The sequence below is a fragment of the Lepidochelys olivacea genome, assembly GCF_965140295.1.
Source record: "Lepidochelys olivacea isolate rLepOli2 genome assembly, chromosome: 9".
In the NCBI taxonomy this organism is placed as follows: domain Eukaryota; kingdom Metazoa; phylum Chordata; order Testudines; family Cheloniidae; genus Lepidochelys; species Lepidochelys olivacea.
In genome coordinates, this window is record NC_140419.1 from 12,564,628 (window position 1) to 12,588,479 (window position 23,852).

The 23,852-nt window shown below is 44.3% G+C and overlaps 1 long non-coding RNA gene across 1 annotated transcript; it reads right to left on the reverse strand.

Moving 5' to 3' along the window:
• Positions 1-12,807: 12,807 nt before the first annotated feature.
• On the reverse strand, positions 12,808-23,823 carry LOC311526492. Its single transcript, XR_014713034.1, has 4 exons — positions 23,603-23,823; positions 22,729-22,855; positions 15,670-15,771; positions 12,808-12,880 (listed from the first exon to the last, which is right to left on the reverse strand). It is a non-coding gene; the product is annotated as an uncharacterized lncRNA (long non-coding RNA).
• Between the last annotated feature and the right edge of the window lie 29 nt (positions 23,824-23,852).

Sequence of the window (23,852 nt, forward strand, 5' to 3'; positions counted from 1 at the left end):
TTGTCTTATATGTGCAGAAAGCATTTAGCACACTGACCATGATATAAGCAATAATGATAACACACATGTGCTGCTGTAATAGGCTGACAGTATTTGTCTGAAACACTCGACCCCGTTAACAGGGGTGGATGCTGGTGGGGAATGAATATTAAGAAGGTTTTGCTGACTCTTTGAGGTTGGTGACTTATTGCAGTGGGATATAAGGGAAGTGGGAGTGTCTCTGTAGAGTTAGAGGATATAGGGTTTGGAGAGAGGAATCCTAGGAGCTGCCAAGCTTGGGGAGAAGGTTTGAGCTGAAATATTAAACACCTTATTATTAATTCCCGTGGTAACAAAGTCAGACACCAGAAAGGGGGTGAATTTGGGCACAGTATAGTGTGTAGACTAGGCTGGGTTCAGTGTGGTTGAGACCAGGCTGGAAAAGGCACCTGCTCTCATCTGTTAAATCTTTGCTTGCTCATTAATGATTGCTTGGGTTTCCCCTTTCTGCATGATGCTACCCTTGTACAAAGATAAAAACGGGCACTGTGAAAGCCTTCACTGGGGACATTTTTTGTCACTGCTCATGGAAACCATGAGATAATGACCTGAAAGCTGAGTGCCTTTATAATATAATTGAAAAGGGAGCTAAACTAGAACATAGAAAAGTAAGTCTAAATTAGCTTGCTGAAGAGAAAAGGATATCTGACAGCAGGAGCAAGCTGTGGAAATGTAGTCATTGTTTCTACTTATGGGTTATGAAATGTAAATAATTTAACACCAAGCTAGGCAGAAGAAGATCTAGCTATTTTTGGTCTATTCTGAACAAAGACAGCTGTGCATTCCAAAACATATGGTTCAGCATTAAAAAAAATAAAACTGAAATCATCCATGCAAAAATGGATTTGTTCAGGCCATTCTGAGTTGCAGAACCAAATTCTGTGAATTACAACAGTGCATGACATCACCATGTTACCTTTTCAGCAATCTCTCATTTCATTACAGGGTTATTCCGATAATCCCATTAGGAGAAAATCGCTAGGGATTCATGAGTCCTCTGAGAAATTTAAAATGGAGATAGAAACAGAGATGGGTTAAACAGGAGAAACCAGCTGCATCAGAACCCAAACAAGCATGGAGAAACAGGTTCAGATCCTGGGATTCAAATCCAATTCTCCATTGAGATTGCTGAAATTATTCCAGATTTACAGAATTCTAACTGAGATCAGAATCTGCACCCTCGTCCTTTAGAAACCTTAACTCCTGGACAATTCAGAATCTGGTATAACTAAGCTTGATCTGATTTAACTATCCTAATGTATAACCAGGAGTAACTCCATTGAAGTTAGTTGAGTTATGCTAACAGGTGTGGTCTCATTCACAATCAGCTTGTGCTTAGAATCTTCCAAGGACTTGTCCACTGCTCACTATTCTAATTTCATTCTATACCCAGCCTGGAAGGGGAAATAGATGAGAAAGGCGGGAAAGCAACAATAGATGGAAATAAACATGATGGGAGATGAAGAAGAAAGAGAAGATGTGGAGGAAGAAGCAAAGGTGATAGGACAAGAGGGGCAGGAAAGACAGAAAAAAACAATGTGCGAAAGGAGAGGGCAACTAGAAACCATAACACAGGACTTTGAGAATGCAGGTATAATATGGAGAAAAGAGGGGATCCTGATGACTTAGGGAAGGGTGAAGAGCTCCACACTTCTGGTAAGAAAAGCTGGTAGATGTGTATGATACTGAAATACTCCCTATCTGCATCTGCGGATGCACCCTTGTGAGTTTAGGGCTAGATTGGGTAACCCCTACACACATTGGAAAGAACTCACAGTGTGTGAAATCTGGCCCCATTGAAATCAAGGACAAAATTCCCATTTACTTCAGTGGTGCCAGGATTTCAACCCATGACTCCAGTGAGACTACTCAAGTGAGTGAATGTTTGCCAGCTAATGTAACTCTTCACCCAGGCATATCCATTACCAGGCTATACAATTAATGATGACATGATTTGATTTTGGTTTGTTTGTTAACTTTTTTCTGGTCTTTGAAACCGGGACAAAATGATAAACCCCAACCCATTTAACCAATAACTAGTTAAAGGAACCACTGCTGCTACATCCTCCCATCCAGACAGGGGATCTGATCAGACAGGATGTTTTCCCCTAGATGACAGCTGAATTCCCCTGTGACTGGGAGTGGTTGTGGTGGAAATGAGTTTACCTACATTCCTGCAGTCTTAGGCAGGTCTTTTCTCAGCTGAAGCTTGCCAGCAGAGTGTGCTGGCTGAGGTGTAATAATACTTTTCATCACAGTAACAGAGAGCCCTTAACAAGAAATCACAAGTCTACGGGAGCGAGAAACCTGCTATTCTGCTCTGCTCTGGTGATGTGATGGCATGCCTCAGCTAGCGGTGCCCGTTTGATCTAAGTGGGGTGATGTCTCTTCTGCCTCCAGTAGAAAAGTAGACAATTTTCTTTAAAATCTGTATAGCTAGGCTAAAGTGAAACTCTCCTGATTGCAGGAAAGGGCTGGATAGATGTAAATGCCAAACCATCCTTGAGCTGTCCGGCCAGAAGGGTTGAGCACAAACAACTGCAGCCAGCACATTTAGTGATGCGCTTTGTTGAAAATCTCGCCCCAGTCGTGGGTTGGCTCTTGAAAATCTGCCCAACATCCTTGAATAATCTAACCCCACCAAAGCCCATTGAAATTTAATGGGAGTCTTTCCACTGACTTCAGTAGACTGGGGAGCATGTTCTTTGCTCTTAGGTGTAAATAAAAAAAAACATGCTTGTTCTGAGGAGAAAATGTATTTAAAACAAAATTGGTGCATTTGCATCCCTCTCTGTTATTGCCTTATCACATGCAATGCACCCTGATGAAAGATTTAAAAGTATTGTTTCCCACATAGGGTAGACTAGAGATGAGCTACAAAACCACACAAATATTGTGGATTCAAATGTCTGACATGGATTCAAGAATTTCTGTGTTTGTGTTCCACTTACCAGTGGCTGAAGGCGGAAAGAGGCAGAGAGAAAGATATCCAGTGAAAAAAGTAGGATAGCAAGGACCTAGCTAGAGACTGAGCCAGATGGCGTTCCGTCTCCAAGGAGGCCCCATTCCTTTGGGATTTGCCATTGTGGTGGTAGTGTTGATGATTGATGATGACTAAAAATGTAACTTGCATATTAAATACCCCCTCCACCCCCAATTTTGATGTTAAGATTCATTTTTAAAAGTATTGACTCATAAATTACAGAGTTGGCTTATACATGAGTATATATAGCTGCTCCTACGCAGTAAGAACACATTTGTTGAACTTATAAAATCTGTGATTCTGATTCTCCATAGCCATGTGCCTGGTGCTATCATGTAGAGTGAGTGCCCAGTGGGTATGGAATGCTACCATTCTGATCTGGTAGCGTCTTACACCCACTTTGCACTGGTGTAAATGATGGTACAAAGAGCAGAGCAATAGAGAATCAGGCCCTGCAAATGCAGAGCTTGTAACCCGAGGAATATTAAAATCCACAAGTGCATGACTATGTACAGTCATGCAGCTCCACCAGAGCAAGGCTCATAAGGGCTGCAAGAAGTAAGGGGTCCTCTCTCCCTCCCATAGCAAACAAGCTTCCAAGAGTGTCCCAAGAAAGTTGGCCTAAAAATATGACCTCTGTGAATATATACTGTTCTGAGCTGGGTGAAACCTTTGAGATTGATGAATGTACCCTTCAACTGATTCATCCGTAAGGATGAGCCCCACCGAGGATAAAAGTAGTATGTAAACCTGCCCAGGAGTTTGAAGTAAGTGTGTGTGGGGGGGTGGGGTGGGCACAGACTGAGAATAAACAGGAACAAAGAGAGAGGCAGAGACGAGAAAGTCAAGCAGAAACCTGAGAGCACAGTGTGACCCTAGAAAACCCTACAGAGAGAGAACTTTGGGGTCTGGTGTTGGCTGAAAAGGACTACAAGCTATGACTGCTCCTTTTGTTCCTGGTTATTCTTGCATTCAGAGAAGCAGGACTTTGTAAGTTCCTTGTAAAGAAACAAGATTGTATCAAAGAAAATAGCTGACTAACACAAATTTCTACTCCCAACTGGAGCATCCCCAGGGCTCCGAAATTTGACTCATCACTCACGTCAGAAAAGGGCAACAATACATTCAAGGGAGATATAATGTGGTAATTACATCAGTGTTTGTGTGTTCACTCATGGGTGAATAGTCCATGATACAGAACTCGCTTCCCTTGATGTCCATATTTAGTGACTAGCGCAACTAATTTCCCATAGAAAATACCAGCAAACACAGCATTTTTGTCTACCTTGTCAGTCTTACCCTGAGCAGTTGTTTAGCTAAGAATGTATGCATTCAACATTAGCTTCTTCTTTTTTTCTGCCGATTTTCTTTCATATGCTCTCGTCTTCTTTTTTTAAATTGGAAATGATATCTTTCCCTGCCTCACAAGCACAATAGAGAATGAGTCAATTGCACACGTAGCATATGGAACACACAGTTCTGTAAATATGAAACAGATGGAATTCAAAAGAATATGGTGCATTTAGCCTTTTTTTTCCTTCCAGTTTTCAAGGAAATTCTCTTAAAAACCCACATGATTGCTGTCCACATAGTTAATTGGGTTTCAATTCATGGAAAATGAAAGTGATCCTTTGCATTCTAATGCTCTGTGTTTCCAGCGCAACGTGGAAGGGCCTCACTTTACCCTAAAATATCATTGAGTTGGCTGAATACTGCAAATGATTTGCCATTAATATTGGCTTGAATTTGGAAAATAATTCACTTTGACCATACTCACTTCCCTCCTATGCTCCGTTTCTTTGAGAAGTCATACAGTTGTACTGAACTGGCACCAAGCTTTGTGGAAGGTGACTTCTAGAGGGGTTGATGTGGGGAATCAGAATTTCCAGCCTGTGGGATATATCAATACTTAGAAATTGGTTTTCATCTCAAATTTGTACAAAAAGTCAAAATAACAAATGTTTTCATTGAACAAGGAGTTCCAAAAAATGCCACTTCAGATATTTCCAAACCCTTGTTTTGATACTTTTGATCCAAATGAAGCATTTAGATATTCTGAATCAAAACATTTCATTTGTTTGTTGAATCGAATCAAGTTTTGTTTTGAGTCACTCTGAATATTAAATGATATCTGCCGATGGGGCTAAAGTGTTTCACAGGAGTTGTAGTTCGGGTGCCTCGTGTCCCCATTCTCTTCTCTGGAGTGGGCTCCTTGGCTAGACTACATTTTCCATGAAGCACCTACAGTCATGTCTCCAATGAGGCCACACATGGCTTGGTCAGAATGGAGACCACAGTGCATCCTGGGAGATGTATTCTGGTATGGAAAAATTCAGTTGTGCAGAAACTGCATTTTGTCAAAAAAAAAAAAACACTGACAGAAAATTCCTGACCAGCTGTACTGACTTTCAAAGTTACACGAGGGAGTATTCTTGGAAACCAAATTTTTAGTTTGTACATGTGTTTATTCATTCCAGACACACTCCAATCAGGAGATAAAACCAACATTATGTGATTTATACGACTGGGTCAGGGCAGACTTGCTCCTACCTATTTCCTAGCTCACAAATGGCTCAGAGACCTTCTTCTGGAACAAGACCTGGTGCATTTTTATTTAGAGTTCTTCCCCACCACCTTTACAAGCTTCAGAGTAACAGCTGTGTTAGTCTGTATTCACAAAAAGAAAAGGAGTACTTGTGGCACCTTAGAGACTAACCAATTTATTTGAGCATAAGCTTTCGTGAGCTACAGCTCACTTCATCGGATGCATACTGTGGAAAATACAGAAGATGTTTTTATACACACAGACCATGAAAAAATGGGTGTTTATCACTACAAAAGGTTTTCTCTCCCCCTACCCCACTCTCCTGCTGGTAATAGCTTATGTAAAGTGATCACTCTCCTTACAATGTGTATGATAATCAAGGTGGGCCATTTCCAGCACAAATCCAGGTTTTCTTCCCCCGCCCCCACACCCCACTCTCCTATTGGTAATAGCTTATCTAAAGTGATCGCTCTCTTTACAATGTGTATGATAATCAAGGTGGGCCATTTCCAGCACAAATCCAGGGTTTAACAAGAACGTCTGAGGAACAGTGTGTGGGGGGGGGGGGGAGAAAGGAATAAACAAGGGGAAATAGGTTACTTTTTATGATGAATCAACCATTCCCAGTCTCTATTCAAGCCTAAGTTAATTGTATCCAATTTGCAAATTAATTCCAATTCAGCAGTCTCTCGTTGGAGTCTGTTTTCGAAGTTTTTTTGTTGAAGGATAGTCATTTTGAGATCAGAAATCAAGTGAACAGAGAGATTGAAGTGTTCTCCAACTGGTTTACGAATGTTATAATTCTTGACATTTGATTTGTGTCCATTTATTCTTTTACGTAGAGACTGTCCAGTTTGGCCAATGTACATGGCAGAGGGGCATTGCTGGCACATGATGGCATATATCACATTGGTAGATGTGCAGGTGAACGAGCCTCTGATAGTGTGGCTGATGTTATTAGGCCCTGTGATGGTGTCCCCTGAATAGATATGTGGACAGAGTTGGCAACGGGCTTTGTTGCAAGGATAGGTTCCTGGTTTAGTGGTTCTGTTGTGTGGTATGTGGTTCCTGGTGAGTATTCGCTTCAGGTTGGGGGGCTGTCTGTAGGCAAGGACTGGCCTGTCTCCCAAGATTTTTGAGAGTGTTGGGTCATCCTTCAGGATAGGTTGTAGATCCTTGATAATGCGTTGGAGGGGTTTTCGTTGGGGGCTGAAGGTGATGGCTAGTGGCGTTCTGTTGTTTTCTTTGTTAGGCCTGTCCTGTAGTAGGTGACTTCTGGGAACTCTTCTGGCTCTATCAATCTGCTTCTTCACTTCTGCAGGTGGGTATTGTAGTTATAAGAATGCTTGATAGAGATCTTGTAGGTGTTTGTCTCTGTCTGAGGGATTGGAGCAAATGCAGTTCTATCGCAGAGGTTGGCTGTAGACGATGGATCGTGTGGTGTGGTCAGGGTGAAAGCTGGAGGCATGTAGGTAGGAATAGCGGTCAGTAGGTTTCCGGTATAGGGTGGTGTTTATGTGACCATTGTTTATTAGCACTGTAGTGTCCAGGAAGTGGATCTCTTGTGTGGACTGGACCAGGCTGAGGTTGATGGTGGAATGGAAATTGTTGAAATCATGGTGGAATTCCTCAAGGGCTTCTTTTCCATGGGTCCAGATGATGAAGATGTCATCAATATAGCGCAAGTAGAGTAGGGGTGTTAGGGGATGAGAGCTGAGGAAGCATTGTTCTAAGTCAGACATAAAAATGTTGTCATACTGTGGGGCCACGCGGGTACCCATAGCAGTGCCGCTGATTTGAAGGTAAGATATTACCTTCAAATTAGATAAGCTATTACCAGCAGGAGAGTGGGGTGAGGGGAGAGAAAACCTTTTGTAGTGATAAACACCCATTTTTTCATGGTCTGTGTGCAAAAAACATCTTCTGTATTTTCCACAGTATGCATCCGATGAAGTGAGCTGTAGCTCACGAAAGCTTATGCTCAAATAAATTGGTTAGTCTCTTAGGTGCCACAAGTACTCCTTTTCTTTACAGGCTTGTTACTCATCCCAAGAGTAACATGGAGACTTCAGCTTCTGTGGCAAGGAGGAGAGAGATCTCTCAAAGCTCTGACTCTGCAAGCCTGCCTTCCTCTCCCATTCACTCTCTTTCTCCATCCACACTTCCTTCCTGTGCCTTTTTAACCCTCTAGGCTACTGCATTAATTAGCCCTTTAACTCTCTCCAACCCATCCCTCTGCCACAACAACTAACCACAACTAATCTACCCAGCTCAAAGAGCAATGGGTGAAAAATTACAATTGTTCACGGTCAACCAAAAGAGTGCGGGGTGGGAGGGGTCTTTAATCGTTCAAATAATGACTAAATCTAAGGAATCGCTAATCTGCTTGTGGAGATTTCACAATGAGAAAAAGACAGTAAATTCGTTGAATACATTATTTGTTATCAATTATTTCTTCAGCTCTAATTAGTAGTCTTCATTTTACACAGTAGGCTTCTAATGACCTCTCTGACAACGATGCTGTCTGATAGACAGTAGGGATTTGCATGAAAACGAGGTTTTTCCAGTCCTAATCAAAAAGCAAATAAGGATATTCTATGTAGCTCTTCTCCTGTTCTGAGTTTCCTACCCACAGTGGAGTAATGGATGACCTGTACTATGGGTAAGAGCAGTATTTTCTACCTCTGCTGTACTTATGGAAATACCAGACCAGAAATGCAAGTGTCCAGTGTTTTCGCATGCCTGCTCAAGGGTAGGATTGTTACACTGACTGGTCTGAGTAGTGGATAGTAGAGTAGAAAATATACTATAAAATACAATCTTAAATGGAAAGATGTTGGTCTAGCTCAGGGGTCTTAAACTCAAATGACCACGAGGGCCACATGAGGACTAGTGCACTGGCCCAAGAGCCGCATCACTGACCCCGCCCCCGCTGCCCCGGCCCTGCCCCCACTCCACCCCTTCCATGAGGCCCTGCCCCTGCCCCACCTCTTCCCTGCCCCCATTCCAACCCCTTCCCCGAAATCCCCACCCCAACTCTGCCCCCTCCCTGCCCTTGGGGGGGGCAGGAGGGGTGCAGGGTGTGGCAGGGGGCTCAGGGCAGGGGGTTAGGGTGCAGGAGGGGTGTGGGGTGCGGCAGGGGGCTCAGGGCAGGGGAACCCCCCAGGGTTCATTACGTCCAAAACCGGCAAAGTTTATGCCGGGCTGGGCCAGAGCCGCTCTAAGTAAATGCTCGGGGGGTGGGGGGAGCTGGCCGGCCGCAGAAAATAACCCCACGGGCTGCGTGTTTGAGACCCCTGGTCTAGCTAATCTAAGCTGATGCTCCAGCTGACCTCTGATTTCCATGATTTTGTTAACTATCCTTTTTTGTATATATAGCGAGAATTTTAAAGGTTTTTACCTGTGTCAAGGTTCCTCCCCCACTCTGAACTCTAGGGTACAGATGTGGGGACCTGCATGAAAAACCTCCTAAGCTTATCTTTACCAGCTTAGGTCAAAACTTCCCCAAGGTACAAAATATTACACCCGTTATCCTTGGACTGGCCGCTACCACCACCAAACTAATACTGGTTACTGGGGAAGAGCTGTTTGGACGCGTCCTTCCCCCCAAAATACTTCCCAAAACCTTGCACCCCACTTCCTGGACAAGGTTTGGTAAAAAGCCTCACCAATTTGCCTAGGTGACCACAGACCCAGACCCTTGGATCTTAAGAACAATGAACAATCCTCCCAACACTTGCACCCCCCCTTTCCTGGGAAATGTTGGATAAAAAGCCTCACCAATTTGCATAGGTGACCACAGACCCAAACCCTTGGATCTGAGAACAATGAAAAAGCATTCAGTGTTTTACAAGAAGACTTTTAATAAAAAATAGAAGTAAATAGAAATAAAGAAATCCCCCCGTAAAATCAGGATGGTAGATATCTTACAGGGTAATTAGATTCAAAAACATAGAGAACCCCTCTAGGCAAAACCTTAAGTTACAAAAAAGATACACAGACAGAAATAGTTATTCTATTCAGCACAATTCTTTTCTCAGCCATTTAAAGAAATCATAATCTAACACATACCTAACTAGATTACTTACTAAAAGTTCTAAGACTCCATTCCTGTTCTGTCTCTGGCAAGAGCAGCATACAGACAGACACAGACCCTTTGTTTCTCTCCCTCCTCCCAGCTTTTGAAAGTATCTTGTCTCCTCATTGGTCATTTTGGTCAGGTGCCAGCGAGGTTACCTTTAGCTTCTTAACCCTTTACAGGTGAGAGGAGCTTTCCCCTGGCCAGGAGGGATTTCAAAGGGGTTTACCCTTCCCTTTATATTTATGACAACCTGTTCTGAGTGTGTTACCGTAATCTGGCTGCTTGTTAGTGACAGGGTCTGGGTCTTTCTTTAGATCGTTTATTGATCCAAAGTCGGACTGGTGGATTCCGACTGAAGAAAGAAATAGACTGTGTCATGAGCCATCAGAGCGAGGTTAACCATAAAGAATCAGAAAAGATCAAAAATGTAGCATCTCAGGCACAACCCAACATTTCATTGCTACTTCAATAAACTGGTTCCAAACACCACTGCAGCACAGATGCCGGGGTGATGTAAAGGAGCCTGAGTGAAACTGAGGGTGTCTGCACTGGAACTGGAAGGTGTCCGGCTTGTGAAGACTACCCATGCTAGCGTCAATCAAGGTAGTATAGCCATGGTAGCAAGAGTGGTAGGATAAGCTAGCCACCTGGGTACGTGCCTTGGGTCTCAGGTGGGATCGTCCAGCTAGCCCCTCCTGCAGCTCATACCACCACAGTTACACTTCTGTTTTTAGCACACTAGCTCGGTTAGAGACAGTGCGAGGAGGTCTACTCCAACTGGAAATTACACCTTCCAGCTTCAGTGTAGACAGACCCTGAGAATAAGGCTCATCGTCTCTGTTTAGATAAGAAACTACTGTATGTACTCGGTATCTGCCCTCACATTAAATGCCATGGGAGTTGCATCCATGCGTCTGATGTCAGCACTGGGTTCAAAGGTTCAGATTCTGATTTCAGTGACAAGTCAATGAGATACTCAAGGTTTATGCTGGTGTAACTGAGATCAGAATCTGTCCCCAAGACCTCTGATTTAGTTTAGGCTGTCTAAACCATCCTGATTTACACCTGGGATGAATTTGGCCCACTTTGATTTTTAAAAAAACAAACTCTTGTAAAACAAGGAAAGTTGCTAGTTGTAACCGCGCCTTTAACTTGCATCCCTGAAATTTTGCAAATATCCTCCCAGCCCACTCCTTCATTTGATTACTGTGTAGAGGTCCTTCTCTAATTGTTATTGAGCTTTTCTTTTAATCAGTTCTCATAAAGGTAGCTTCACAGGAGGGAAAAAACAGCAGAGGATAAAAACCTCTTCCTTTGAAAAGCTTGTGACCTAATAAGGGCAAGTGACATTACCCACTAAAGAGAGTCATCCAGACAGAATGTTGACTCAACAACCTTTCTGCGAGCCCCATGCTGACACCAACTCCTACACGTGGGCCTTCGCATGCACAGAAGAGGCATAAAACAGCCACAGAAAACAGAGAAAAAGCCAGGAATATCTATTTCAACTTTAACAGCATCTGAGCAGCTACTTCAATGGGCCTCGTCCAGGAACATAGGACTGGGAGTTGTGTGCCGTTAAAATTGAGAGAACATTGGAACCAAATACATTCACTTGAGTACAGCATCTGTTTCCATAAAGAGAGAATGTCAGTCTTTAGCTTCCAGGCTGTTCATTATTCGGAACCCAGACCCAAAAGGAGGCTGAGGAAGTTAGGGATCAATCCTGTGAGGAGCTGTCTTCAATGGGCGGTGAAGATGTTCAACATCTGTCATGAGCAGGTCCTTAATTAGCTTGCTGCTATGAAATGGAGAGGTCAAGAATGACTACCCATCGTTTCTCCCCTCTTTCTGCCCTACAAATCAGCTCCACCTAGTGTCCACAGGGCAAATCGTAAGCCTAGTGCCCTGCCTGAATAGCAAGAGATGGCACTAGAGAGGTGGGCAAAAGGAAACAGAAAAGGAATCCTGCCTCTCCTAATCATGGAGTAGCTATGAGCCATCCTACTATAGTCCCCATGACTTGAATAAGAGTTCTCCATGGGTTGGGGGTGGTCTGCACAGAGCCAGATCCTCCAGCCCCACCCCAACACTATTCCCAGGCACACAAAAAAACCATCAATGGGTTGAACTGTGTACCATGCAGCAGATGCACACCCTTTATACACCCACTCCCAAACTCCCCTCCCTTCCCTCCACCACTCACCTCACTAATCCTGCACCTAGGGAAACCCTATAGCTGGGGTTGCGGGGGAAGGAGTAGGATTTGCAGCAAGTGCACATTTGACTAAATTAGTAGTTAATTTCACAAGATGACCTGCCTTCTGCCTCAGAGAGCATGATGGAGCTCTGCAATTGAAACTGAGCTCTGGGATGCCCAGGGCTATTTGCACACTCTGTACTAAGTCCCTAGGCATAGCCCCTTGAGATGTCAGCCAGAGTTTTACAGAGGTTCAAATGTGGGCTCTGTGATAGAGAGCTTCAGTGCACAGAGGAAAGCAGAGCTTTGCCCTCAATGTAACAAGTTTGAAGGCTGCAGGATTCCACCTCTGAGAACACAAAGGATCCACTCTGATGCATTAAACCACCAGATAGTGTTATGACCTTTGTGGATGAATTGTGTCATTTACATTATTTCCTTTCCATTTAATTTGTATTAGGTTTTTAAGTTATTTCTTAGCCTTAGGGATTTTTTTTCAAAGTTGCTTTGCATGCATGAAGATGAGGACATGGGAAGCCACATAATTATATGACTCCCATTGATCTCAGTGGAGTCAGGATTCCACCCAGGGTCTGTCCGATTGAAGGACTATTGCGCTGAAACAGGAATGAAGAACAACCCCCAGATCTGAAGGCCTAATTTTAAATCCATTTATTCAGGGCAGATGTTCCACAATAACAATTAAGATGTTGAGGGGGACGGGGGATTCATTAACTCACTGCACCTCAGGAGACAGAAGGAGAGGAATGAAAAAGGATCTCTTCCTTTCTCCTTCTGTCAGGCTTCAGATACTGAGGGGAGATGAGAAGGATGGAGGGGCTAGGTATATTTAGACCGAAATGTTCAAAATCGGGCCACATGAGACTTCCACAGAAGCCATGTAGGTGGTTAAAAAACATCCCCATTTGCCACTTCCAGTGAAGCATAACTGGAATGTCCTCTCAGTTCACCTACAGATGTTTCTCTTCAGTAAGAGAGGCCCGCTATGCTGGTGAGCACATTCTTATGTGTCTGTGAATGAAAAAAACAAAAAAAAATATTTTCAAAACACTGGAAGTTAAAAGAAAGCCCTTGTAGCATTGGTTGAAAGGGGCAACATTTCGCCTAAGGCAGCCACAGTTTGCAATGTTTAGATGGTTGGCAATGGCAACCCATGTCTTTAATGTATCCACTAATGCGAAAGCTGAAGGATTAGTCATGGCTGGGCTTGTGGATGCAGTGCTTTAATGATTTATTGAATGATCTCTCATTTTTTAGGGTCAGTAGTTGCCATTTTAAAATGCTCTGTAAAAACATGTGTAAATCTATTTGCTTTCAAAGGGCATTTGCATTAGTCACAAAAATGCCCAGCCTTCACCGCATTCTCCAAAATGTATGACATAGGGCCAAATCCTGAGGCTTTTACTCCAGCTCAGAGCAGATGTTAAGCATCTGCACCCTAAGGGGAACCTTCCAGGCACGGATGTCCCTTCCACACAGGCAGCTACATCTGTGATGACACCCCTATCTTCCCCGAGGACTTTGCAGAGGCCTTTCATGGAGTCCCCAGAGCTACAGAAATCTTCGGGGTCCAGTCAAAGAACTGCCGCTGCTACCGGGACCCAGAAGTTCCTCCGCTACCCTTTGTGGGGTTGCTACATTTTAGTGGCTGAGCCAGAGAGGTGAAAGGGATGGAGAGCTATTGTGTGTTGGCAGTTTGTGTCCATGCACAAGAGACGACACTACAGGATTCTAGGAGCTGGAGACATGGGGAGATGGAAGATAGTGGGAGCTTGAGCAGATGGTGCAGAAGGAAGCGTCACCCGGAGCCAGTCAGAGAGGGTGCTGGGATGGCAGAAGTTGGCCCTCTAGAAAGTTCAGATAAACTCCTGCTCAATATTTAATGCCAAATTCAGGCCTGCTGTAGACAGAGGCGATGGGGTTGCTTCCATTGCATTCCATATCTCAGGGACAAATCTGCCCTCAAACTTTTTAGTGTTTGTCCAAGTCTCCAGACATGCTGACACTTGCCCACTATTAAGAGCGAGTTTCTCCGTTTGATCAAAATAGACAGGGAGCTGGTCCTGGCCATTAAAACGTTAAGAACATCGTTCTCTGAATCTGATGCTTATCAATATATTCCGGGCTCTGTTTTCCAACTGACAGTGAGACCCCAGAGCAGACTTAAGCAGCTAGCAGGACCCCCAGTTTGCTGGCTGAAACAGCTGCCTGTGCCCAGGAAGTTATCACAGCTGAGATTCAAACCTGGCATCCAGTGGTTTATATTGTGTCCCTTGCGATTAAGAAAAAAAAGAAAAAAGCAGGATGTGACCAAGGATTAAATCTTCTGCTGGTGTAAATAGACACCACCTCATTGTATTTAATAGAGTTTCACTCATTTACACCACCACAGAATTTGGCCCCAGGGTTTCTTTATTCAGACAGGAACATGGCGTTCTCTCTGGCTCTAACACCAAACTAACTCAATGCAGTTTAGGGCTATCATGCAGTGTCTTCCTACATCCTGGTCTGGATTTTACGGTACAGTTCAGAGGCAGAGGATCCAACAACTGAACAGTAAGGGAGTCTCCCCTAGTTTAACCAGCAGTGCTGATCTTTTCTATGGTGGAAGTCACTCTCTGCATAGCTTAAGCTCTGTATATTTATCATTAATTATATTTACTACCAAACTGGTACTACAAAGCTTAACAGCTCTGTACCGCCAGACTTGCATCTAGAAGCCAATCCTGTCCCAAGCGCTGCCACCAAAATTAGATTATAGACTGATTGCATAATTACTGCATAATAAGGTTTGCTCAGCCTCTCAGTGGTGAATGCCTGTGTTCATAGCATTTTAATATCAGCGACATAATAGGCACCAGCTTGAATATCTGCATGCCAACGAGGCATGTCAGTCCCCAGACCAGCTTGAGGTTGTAAAATTTGGTTCAGCTGTTTGGCGCACGGAGGGGTGACAAACAGACTCTTCCCAAGGGGCTCAGTGCGTGCTCGGCTGGGAATCAAACTGTAAAGGGAAAAGTGTTCTGTTCCCCCATCCGAGGTGTGCCTGGCTGACAGATAGTTCTTGCTGGGTACTGAGAACCCCGGAGACTCAGGGCTATTTCTGCTAGTGACCGTAGACCAGTTACATCAGTGTTGTGTCCTATTAGATTATCCATATGTCACCTGCACCAGGATTTACGAATAGTGCAACATGTTAAATCCTCTCGCTGCTGCTGCTGCTACTGTTCTGATATTTTCCCTTCACTCTGATAATACGTCTAAACTGAAATAAAACCTCCGTGGCTGGCCTGTGTCAGCTGACTCTGGTTCACGGGGCTTAGGCTCAGGGATATAAAATGGCAGCGTGGACATTTGGGCTCACAGGGACCATGACCCCAGGCTTTAGCCCAAGCCCAAATGTCCACAGTATAATTTTAAAACCCTGCAGCCCAAATCAGCTGACTAAGGCCAGCCACAGATGTTTTATTGCAGTGCAGACACACCCTGAGAGGCTGATCCTTCCAATAAATTAGACAGCAAACATTGCTCAGTTATTAAGATCCAGCTTCATTCCCAGTGGGATAAAACTGGAGAATCGCATCGGCAGCATGAACAATTTAGCAATCTTTTAAGCTTTATCTCTTAGGGAATGTTTTTTATTTAGGCTGTTTTAGACAAGCCCAAACTTAGCATAAACTGTTTCGGATACACCAACAATAGCAGCGATCTCTTCTTTCTGTTTTGCATTTATCTGCAATTAAAATAAATGGACCAAATGCTACCAGGCAAAATGAATGTGAAGTTTCTGGTTGACTTACCCACAATTCCAACAGGTACCACAGCTTGAAGGTCACAGAATGTCCCTTCAGATGGTTAGAGACGGAAGACATATCCTTCTGAAATCTGTTTACATATCCTTCCTGTGAACACATTGATTTGTTATTGTAATGTTGCCCAGGAGTGCTAGGTTGAATGTGCTTATTTGTTATGGTAGGGTTGCTCAAATTCTGGGCTGCACACAGAGTTTATTATGGTAGGATTGCTCAGGGTGGGTACAAAGTAGCACATATGTATTTGTTATTGTAGAGCTGTTCAGGAATATTCTGTTGCATGAGCAGATCTATTATTGTAGGGTTGCTTATGGGTACTGCGTTGCAGGCACTGGTTGTTTTCAAGGGATTTTTTTTAAAGAAAAATACATAATTACATGTTTTGTTTGTTTCCTATCAAATGCTTTAAAGAATTTCAAGCAATTCACAAACAGGTACTTTTAAAAATTCAGTTCAGTTTAGTATTGTCATTCCCAACAGTATCCTTTTCCTGTAACTGCTCTGGGCTGTACTCATGTCTTAAATGCACCAGCAATTTTTTGGCCCTTTGTGCTGGTCCCATTTGTTGTGAGACCTTGAAAAGAAGGGGTAGGTTGTGCTCAAGTACCCTTCTCAGTGAGATCTGACACTTGGTAGTGTCAGGCTGTGCCAAAGGTTCTCTCCCATCTCTATCAAGTCATACTGGTCCTAAATAGTAATGGTCTGAAACAGGGCAAGGAACCCAGGCGGTGAGGTGTTGGGTTGTCTGAACCAGCAGCTGCTTTAATTTGTTTCTCCAGTTTGGCAGAATGCCTGCTCTTCACAATGCCCTGCCCAGTCTGGCAGCTGAGAAGAAGATTTGGCATGCCAAACTCAATAGGATACTGTGACAGGGTCAGGCCAGATGGCTATAGGAGAGTAATCTTATTGGGATCCAGGAAGTGGGCACTGCTAAAGGATCCCCGCCCCCCAGCCTAAGAGGGCGGTCCACAGGACCTGGAAAACCAAATAATTACGGGGGACAACTAATGAACAACAGGGACAGGAGTGCAGTCAAAGGGTCAAACGAAGGGAACCGGACAGGGACACCGAGCAGAGAACCCCAGACAGCGCCCACTGCTCCTCGAAGGCGTCAAGGGAGTCAGTGGACACCGCCCAGAGGAACTCTGCCCAGAGGCGTGAACGGATGGAGGATCAGAAATAGGCCCCACAGTCACAGGAGACTCCATCGGCCAACCTCCTCACCCTGGTTTTATAGATGGCCACTTTAGACAGGGCCAGGAGGAGGTTGACCAGGAGGGCCCGCGACTTAGTGGGGCCACGGACAGGGGGTGCTATAGGAGATTAATTTTTTTTTTAAGCAAAAGATGTTTTTTTATTTGCATAACACACTTACAAAGTAAAATCAGCAGCATATGCAATGTGTAACACAGCAACCAATCACAATTGTTTTCTCATTAGCTTCAGGGGAGGGAAGTGTTCAAGCTTGCCTGGGCCCAGAGCGGGGGGCTTCCTCTACTCTCGTGGTCTTCCACCCTTCTGAGTTACCTGGTGGCCCAGAACAAGGGGGCTTCATCGACTCTCGTGGTCTTCCACCCCCTCGAGTTACCTGGTGCCACGCCCGAGTGTCACCAACAATTCCCTCCTCTGAAAGCACCCAACAAGAGGGTCAGGCTGTGGGTGGACAATCCGGGGGAGGGGCACGTGCACCCACGTGTGAAAGGACCCCTCTAAGGTGGTGGTGTCCGCAGCAGCAATGGCTGGGGCTGGGGTCCCTTACTCTCTCCTCCAATCAAAGGGTCAAACAAAAGGACCCAGACGGGGACACCATGCAGAGAACCTCGGACAGCGCCCAGCGCTCCTCAAAAGCATCAAGGGAGTCGGTGGATGCCGCCCAGAGGAACTCCGCCCAGATACGTGAATGGACCGAGGATCAGAAAATGGCCCCACAGTCACAGGAAACTCCATGGCCAACCTCCTCTCTCTGGTTTTATAGATGGCCACTTTAGCCAGGGCCAGGAGGAGGCTGACCAGGAGGGCCGGCGACTTAGTGGGGCCACGGACAAGGAGTGCTATAGGAGAGTAATAGAAGGCAGATATATTAGCCCCAGGCTAAGTAGGTCCCTTTTCCCTGGGTAAGGTAACAGGGAAGGTTTTTTTTTTTTTTTGTTTTTTTTTTTGAAACAGAAAGGAAATTTATTTGTAACAGTTACAAAGAATACAAAGGGATAAAAAAAAACTTAGCAACAAAACAACGCAATCAAAAGGTATAACACAACAGCTTTCAGGAGGGAGAGGTGTTCAGGTTAGCCCAGGCCCAGAGCGGGGGGGCTTCCTCGACACTCGTGGTCTTCCACCCTCCTGAGTTACCTGGTGGCCTAGAGCGGGGGGGCTTCCTCGACACTCGTGGTCTTCCACCCTCTCGAGTTACCTAGTGCCGCGCCCAGGGTCACCGACCCTCCCTCTCCTGAGAGTGCCCGACAAGATGGGCACGGCTGCGGGGTGGGTGGTTGGGAGGGAGGGGGGTACACCCATGTATTATAGGACCCCTCCTAGAAGACAGTAATGATGGTATTCACAGCAACTAACGGCTGTGACTGGCGGCTCTCGCTCTTTCCCTCAATCAGAGGGTCAGACGGAGGGAACCGGACGGGGTCACCGAGCAGAGAACCCCGGACAGCGCCCACCGCTCCTCGAAGGTGTCAAGGGAGTCGGTGGATGCCGCCCAGAGGAACTCCGCCCAGATACGTGAATGGACCGAGGATCAGAAAATGGCCCCACAGTCACAGGAAACTCCATGGCCAACCTCCTCTCTCTGGTTTTATAGATGGCCACTTTAGCCAGGGCCAGGAGGAGGCTGACCAGGAGGGCCGGCGACTTAGTGGGGCCACGGACAAGGAGTGCTATAGGAGAGTAATAGAAGGCAGATATATTAGCCCCAGGCTAAGTAGGTCCCTTTTCCCTGGGTAAGGTAACAGGGAAGGTTCCAGAACAATCAGGAACCTTCTGGAGACAATTAAGAACGGCGGAGTAGAACACCTACAGCCAATCAAGAAGCTGCTAGAATCAATTAAGGCAGGCTAATCAGGGCACCTGGGTTTTAAAAAGGAGCTCACTTCAGTTTGTGGTGTGCGTGTGAGGAGCTGAAAGCAAGAGACACTAGGAGCTGAGAGTGAGAACGTGGACTGTTGGAGGACTGAGGTGTACAAGCATTATCAAACACCAGGAGGAAGGCCCTATGGTGAGGGCAAAGAAGGTGTTGGGAGGAGGCCACGGGGAAGTAGCCCAGGGAGTTGTAGCTGTCGCACAGCTGTACCAGAAGGCACTCTAGACAGCTGCATTCTACAGGGCCCTGGGCTGGAACCCGGGGTAGAGGGCGGGCCCGGGTTCCCCCCAAACCTCCCAACTCCTGGTCAGACACAGGAGGAGTCAACCTGGACTGTGAATTCAGAAAAACGGCCAAGCTGAGGGCTGCCGTGAAGCTCCAAGGCGAGCAAATCCGCCAATAAGCGCAAGACCCACCAAGGTAGAGTAGGAACTTTGTCACAATACACACACACATACAGTAAACCTATGCCCTCTCTCTTTCTCCTCTCTTCTGAGGTTATTTTCTGCTTGAAATGTAGCTAGTGTTAAAGCTATTCAAAAAAAGGTTGTTTAAATATGGCGTGGGCTAAGAACTGCATTCAGTCTGCTAGAAATCCAGCCCTCCTCACTAACACTACTGAATTATTTTCTCTTAATGGGCCTAAAATGTTGCAGGAACACTGCTGTAATGGCCAATGTGGTAGCATTTTGGAACCAGGTTCTGATTCCTTTATGCATGCTGAATAATACCTTACTCCAAAAGTAGCTCCATTGATTTCAGTGGGACTATTTGTGGGAGTAGGGGTATCATTCAGTGGGAGTAGGGGTATCATAAACTGTCCTATCATTTGTTGTTTAATGCTGACCAAGTGCTCATCCAGGAACAAAAAAGAGAGAAGGAGAGGAGTCCTTTCCTTTAGTCACCTTTAACCTGCTTTTTAAAATTCTCTACACAGGGGTGCTTCTGTTAGTAAGTCTAATGGTCCTAGGACATACCTACAGAGCTTAGGCAAACTCCCACTAAAGTTAATGGGATTTTTGCCTTTTACTTCAGTGGAAGGGAGATTCAGTGGATGGATCCCATTAAGTAAGGATGGAATGTTCAGTTGAGCCTAAGTGATTCAGCCACATAAGTGTCTAATTCACTCAGGCTCTTTTGAAACTCCTACTCTAAATACAGTGTGATGATGCCAATTGCTTTTGGGTGCATTTATTTACATTTGCAAATTTGTTTTGTACTGTAATAAACAGATACAATGAGTCCATGGCTTAGGGTGACCAGATGTCCTGATTTTATAGGGACAGTCCCAATTTTTCGGTCTTTTTCTTACATAGCCTCCTATTACCCCCCACCCGCTGTCCCGAATTTTTCATATTTGCTGTCTGGTCACCCAACCATGGCTATACCCAGGTTTAAGGGTCACCTCTTTTTACAGCTAAGAGAGAATTCTCTGCTACTTGCTTCCATCGCTGGGTTTCATTTTTCTTCGAAAATAAAAACTTTGGGGGAAAAATCCCTCACCCAAAGGGCCAAAAATAAATTAATGCTGCCTCCTGCTGTGTGTGCTGGACCCCTGCTGATTCTGAGCCTGATCTGAAGCCCATCATAGTCCCTGGAAACCTTTCCATTGTTTCTACTGGACATTGGACCACATCCTTTTGAAGGGAGACATGCACAGATGTAGAAGAGCAGTAGCTTGGCCCAGAGTCACCAATGGAATGGGGCTTCCAAGTCCTTTGGACTACTTTGAAAATCGCAGCTGTAATAGATTCTAGTTGCCAAATGTTGCTTTTGTTTTGGAAAATTTTCATAGGCTGTGTATGGTATTTCTTGAATCTGTGGAATAGGTGCTTTTTTTCCCTGAGAGACTTTCAGATGGGATTTTCAAAAGCACTTTTGAAAATTTCACCTTCATGATTTAGACCTGAGAAAGAACTTCAGGAGTAAGCCTATTAATTATCATTGTTATTACACACACTTCTAAAGCATAGTCTGTGTAAGAAGAGAGCCTTCAGACAGGGCCCAGTCCTCCTCTCGGTCAAATCATTTGTAATGGTCTTAATCATTTTGCCATGGTCTTAAACTGGGGTAGACCTGCAGTATGCACTGGGATGGGGGAAGACGAAGCTACTTTTTGGGTCAGCTAACTAGGTACCATTAACTTGAACAGAGACTGGGTCATTACACATATTGAATCTATTTCCTCATGTTAAGTATCCTCGCACCTTCTTGTCAACTGTCTAAATGGGCCATCTTGATTATCACTACAGAAGTTTTTTTCCTCCAGTTTTTTTTTATCCTGCTGATAATAGCTCAACTTAATTAATTAGCCTCTTACTCCACTTTTTCATGTTCTCTGTGTGTATATATAGATCTTCTTACTATATGTTCCATTCTATGCATCTGATGAAGTGAGCTGTAGCCCACCAAAGCTTATGCTCAAATAAATTTGTTAGTCTCTAAGGTGCCACAAGTCCTCCTGTTCTTTTTGCTTAGATTTTGTTTTTTGCCGAGTATGAAATTAGTGTAGCTTGAAAGGAAGCTGTGGTTAGAGTTCTGAGGCAGACTCCAGCCTTGCCTGTTGCAGCAGTTGATGTCTGAAAATTTGGAAGCAGCATTTAAACCTAATTGCACAACTACTTCACTGTTTCCTGTGTACTTTGGACTCTATTAATGAACACAAGTGTTCTCGCATGGGAAAGGCAGCTCTTGAATTTCCTTTTGCATGCCAAAGAGGTTCAGCATGTGATCATGGCAAGCCTGGCAGAGGATAACTGTTTCTATTCTTTATTGTAAAGTTCCTGACCTTTCCACTACTTCACAAGGAGTTTCCTAAAGCATCCAGAATAGAAGTTGATTCTTGGGGCACATACTAGATTTCAACAGTATTATATCTCACACACACACACACACCTCCCCTCCATATACTAGTATTAGCTTAAGAGCCTGTCTTCAAACTCCAAACCCAGGAAATTCCATCTCTAACTGCAGCTCCCAGTGTATTTTGCTTAGTTATAGCAGTTTAAGATGTGGGATATCAACTAGATTAGATCTGTTTCAGAGTAGCAGCCGTGTTAGTCTGTATTCGCAAAAAGAAAAGGAGGACTTGTGGCACCTTAGAGACTAACCAATTTATTTGAGCATAAGCTTTCGTGAGCTACAGCTACAGCATCCGATGAAGTGAGCTGTAGCTCACGAAAGCTTATGCTCAAAATAAATCTGTTAGTCTCTAAGGTGCCACAAGTCCTCCTGTTCTTTTTTCTAGATTAGATCGTCACCCTTTTAGAGTTCCTCACTAATCATCAGCAATAGTAAGGCACAAACAAGGGCATGGCAGGCAAAAGCTGAAGTCCATTTTAAGAACCTTATCTTTCAGGAGCAACGCTTCATGCTATTAACTGCCAGAATGGAAGTTTTCTAGAGTTCAGAAGACCTGGCAATAAGATAGAGGTTGGAACAGCTGACATCCAGATGTGAAAGGCAGAGGCATTCCCATAAATGTCCAGCTGTGATTTCAACGTGCAGGTGCAAATTCAATACTCCCGGGCAAACCTCCAATGGTGTAGCAGCTTGGTTCAGATAAGCACCCAAAGAATCAAAGGTTTTTTCAAATCTTATCTGAACTTGTTAAATTGGCAAACTTGTGTTGGCATTCTCTCCTGCAGAGCACGGAATCAGCACAGATTATTAATGCAGATATCAGCTCTTTAATCTATAATTCTTCAGCAACTCCCTTTTCTACACTTAGCCCCACAAACTGTTTCCCTCAAATGTAACAGCAGGAATACATTATTCCTCAAACTGCTCTGAGGTCAAGGACTGCCAGTACCTGGGAGTTCAAGTTCTTCTATTAGTGTAAAAGAATCTCTCTTCATCTCTACAGTTATGTTCCTAGGGACTCAAGTATCCAACTATATATAGTCCCTGTCAGCCAAAGGATTCCGAAGGATGTTATGAACTAAAGTGTCACTGAAATGTACCCGCTCTGCAGTGGAGAGTAGCAGCCATGGAGACGGTCGGAAACACACTGCAGAGGGACAGGAGAAGTAATGTTAGCCAAGGCAAATCCTCACTGTTATCAAATGTGTCTTGGCAATGTTGTTGTCCCTGCAAAGCAGAAAGGACATCAGTTTTTAAACTCTCAGATGAAAGACGCATTACATGTCTTAAACAGCAGATAACTTTATTTACTTAGGAAGGAGGAAGTCCTGACTTAATCTACGGGAGTCAGGCCTGTTGTCCTAAGGGGTCTACATAATTCAAACCTTGTAGAAAGTCTAAAAGGCCCATTACAGCTAGAGCTGGTTGGAACATTTTTTCTCAAAACATGCTCTTTTGTTCAAGCCAAAAAGTTTTGCAGTCACATATTGATTCTGACAAATTTTCAACAGGAAAGTTTCTGAGGTCCAGGTATCAGAGAGAGACCCGAATCCAAAACCGGACCTTTTCAATTTGAAAAGATGTCTTAACACAATTCTGTTTGCAAAAATCTTCAAAAGGCTTCAAAATGTTGAAACCTCAAAAATTGTTGCAAAACAAAATTGTCGTCCTCTGGTCATTTCCAGTTACAGGTCAGTTCCATCCCTTGTATAACTTCTGACTTCAGTCGGTTTACACCAGGGTTGACTTTGGCTCTCTATGTATTTAGATGAAAAAAATGTAATCTGCATTACCAATTTGTGTAATCTATATCTTTTTGTTTTAAGATTTTCTAATAATGCACGAAGACCCTTAGTTAATTCAAGCAAATGGGCACAATGAATGCTGCACCTTAAATATGTACTTTAATAATGGGAAGAGTTTGAATGTTAAGACAACCAGTTAAAATTCAGAAATGGATTAAAAGTATTTTACCTTGGAATGGGCCAGCTTTTCTACCCAGAGCATATACTCCCCTGGTGGATACACATGCAGTCCCAACAATTCCAGTCTCTCTGCCTCAAGAAAGAATCAGTTTTTCATTCCCTGAAACCAAATGTGGACTCATCACAGTCCATTTTTGCTCCTTCTCACCCCCAGCCCTGCCCTTTGGCACACCCTGCACATCAGTCTTGTGAGGGTGTCCTCAGGAGTCAGTCTTTATGGCTGTCATGCTCACTGCCTG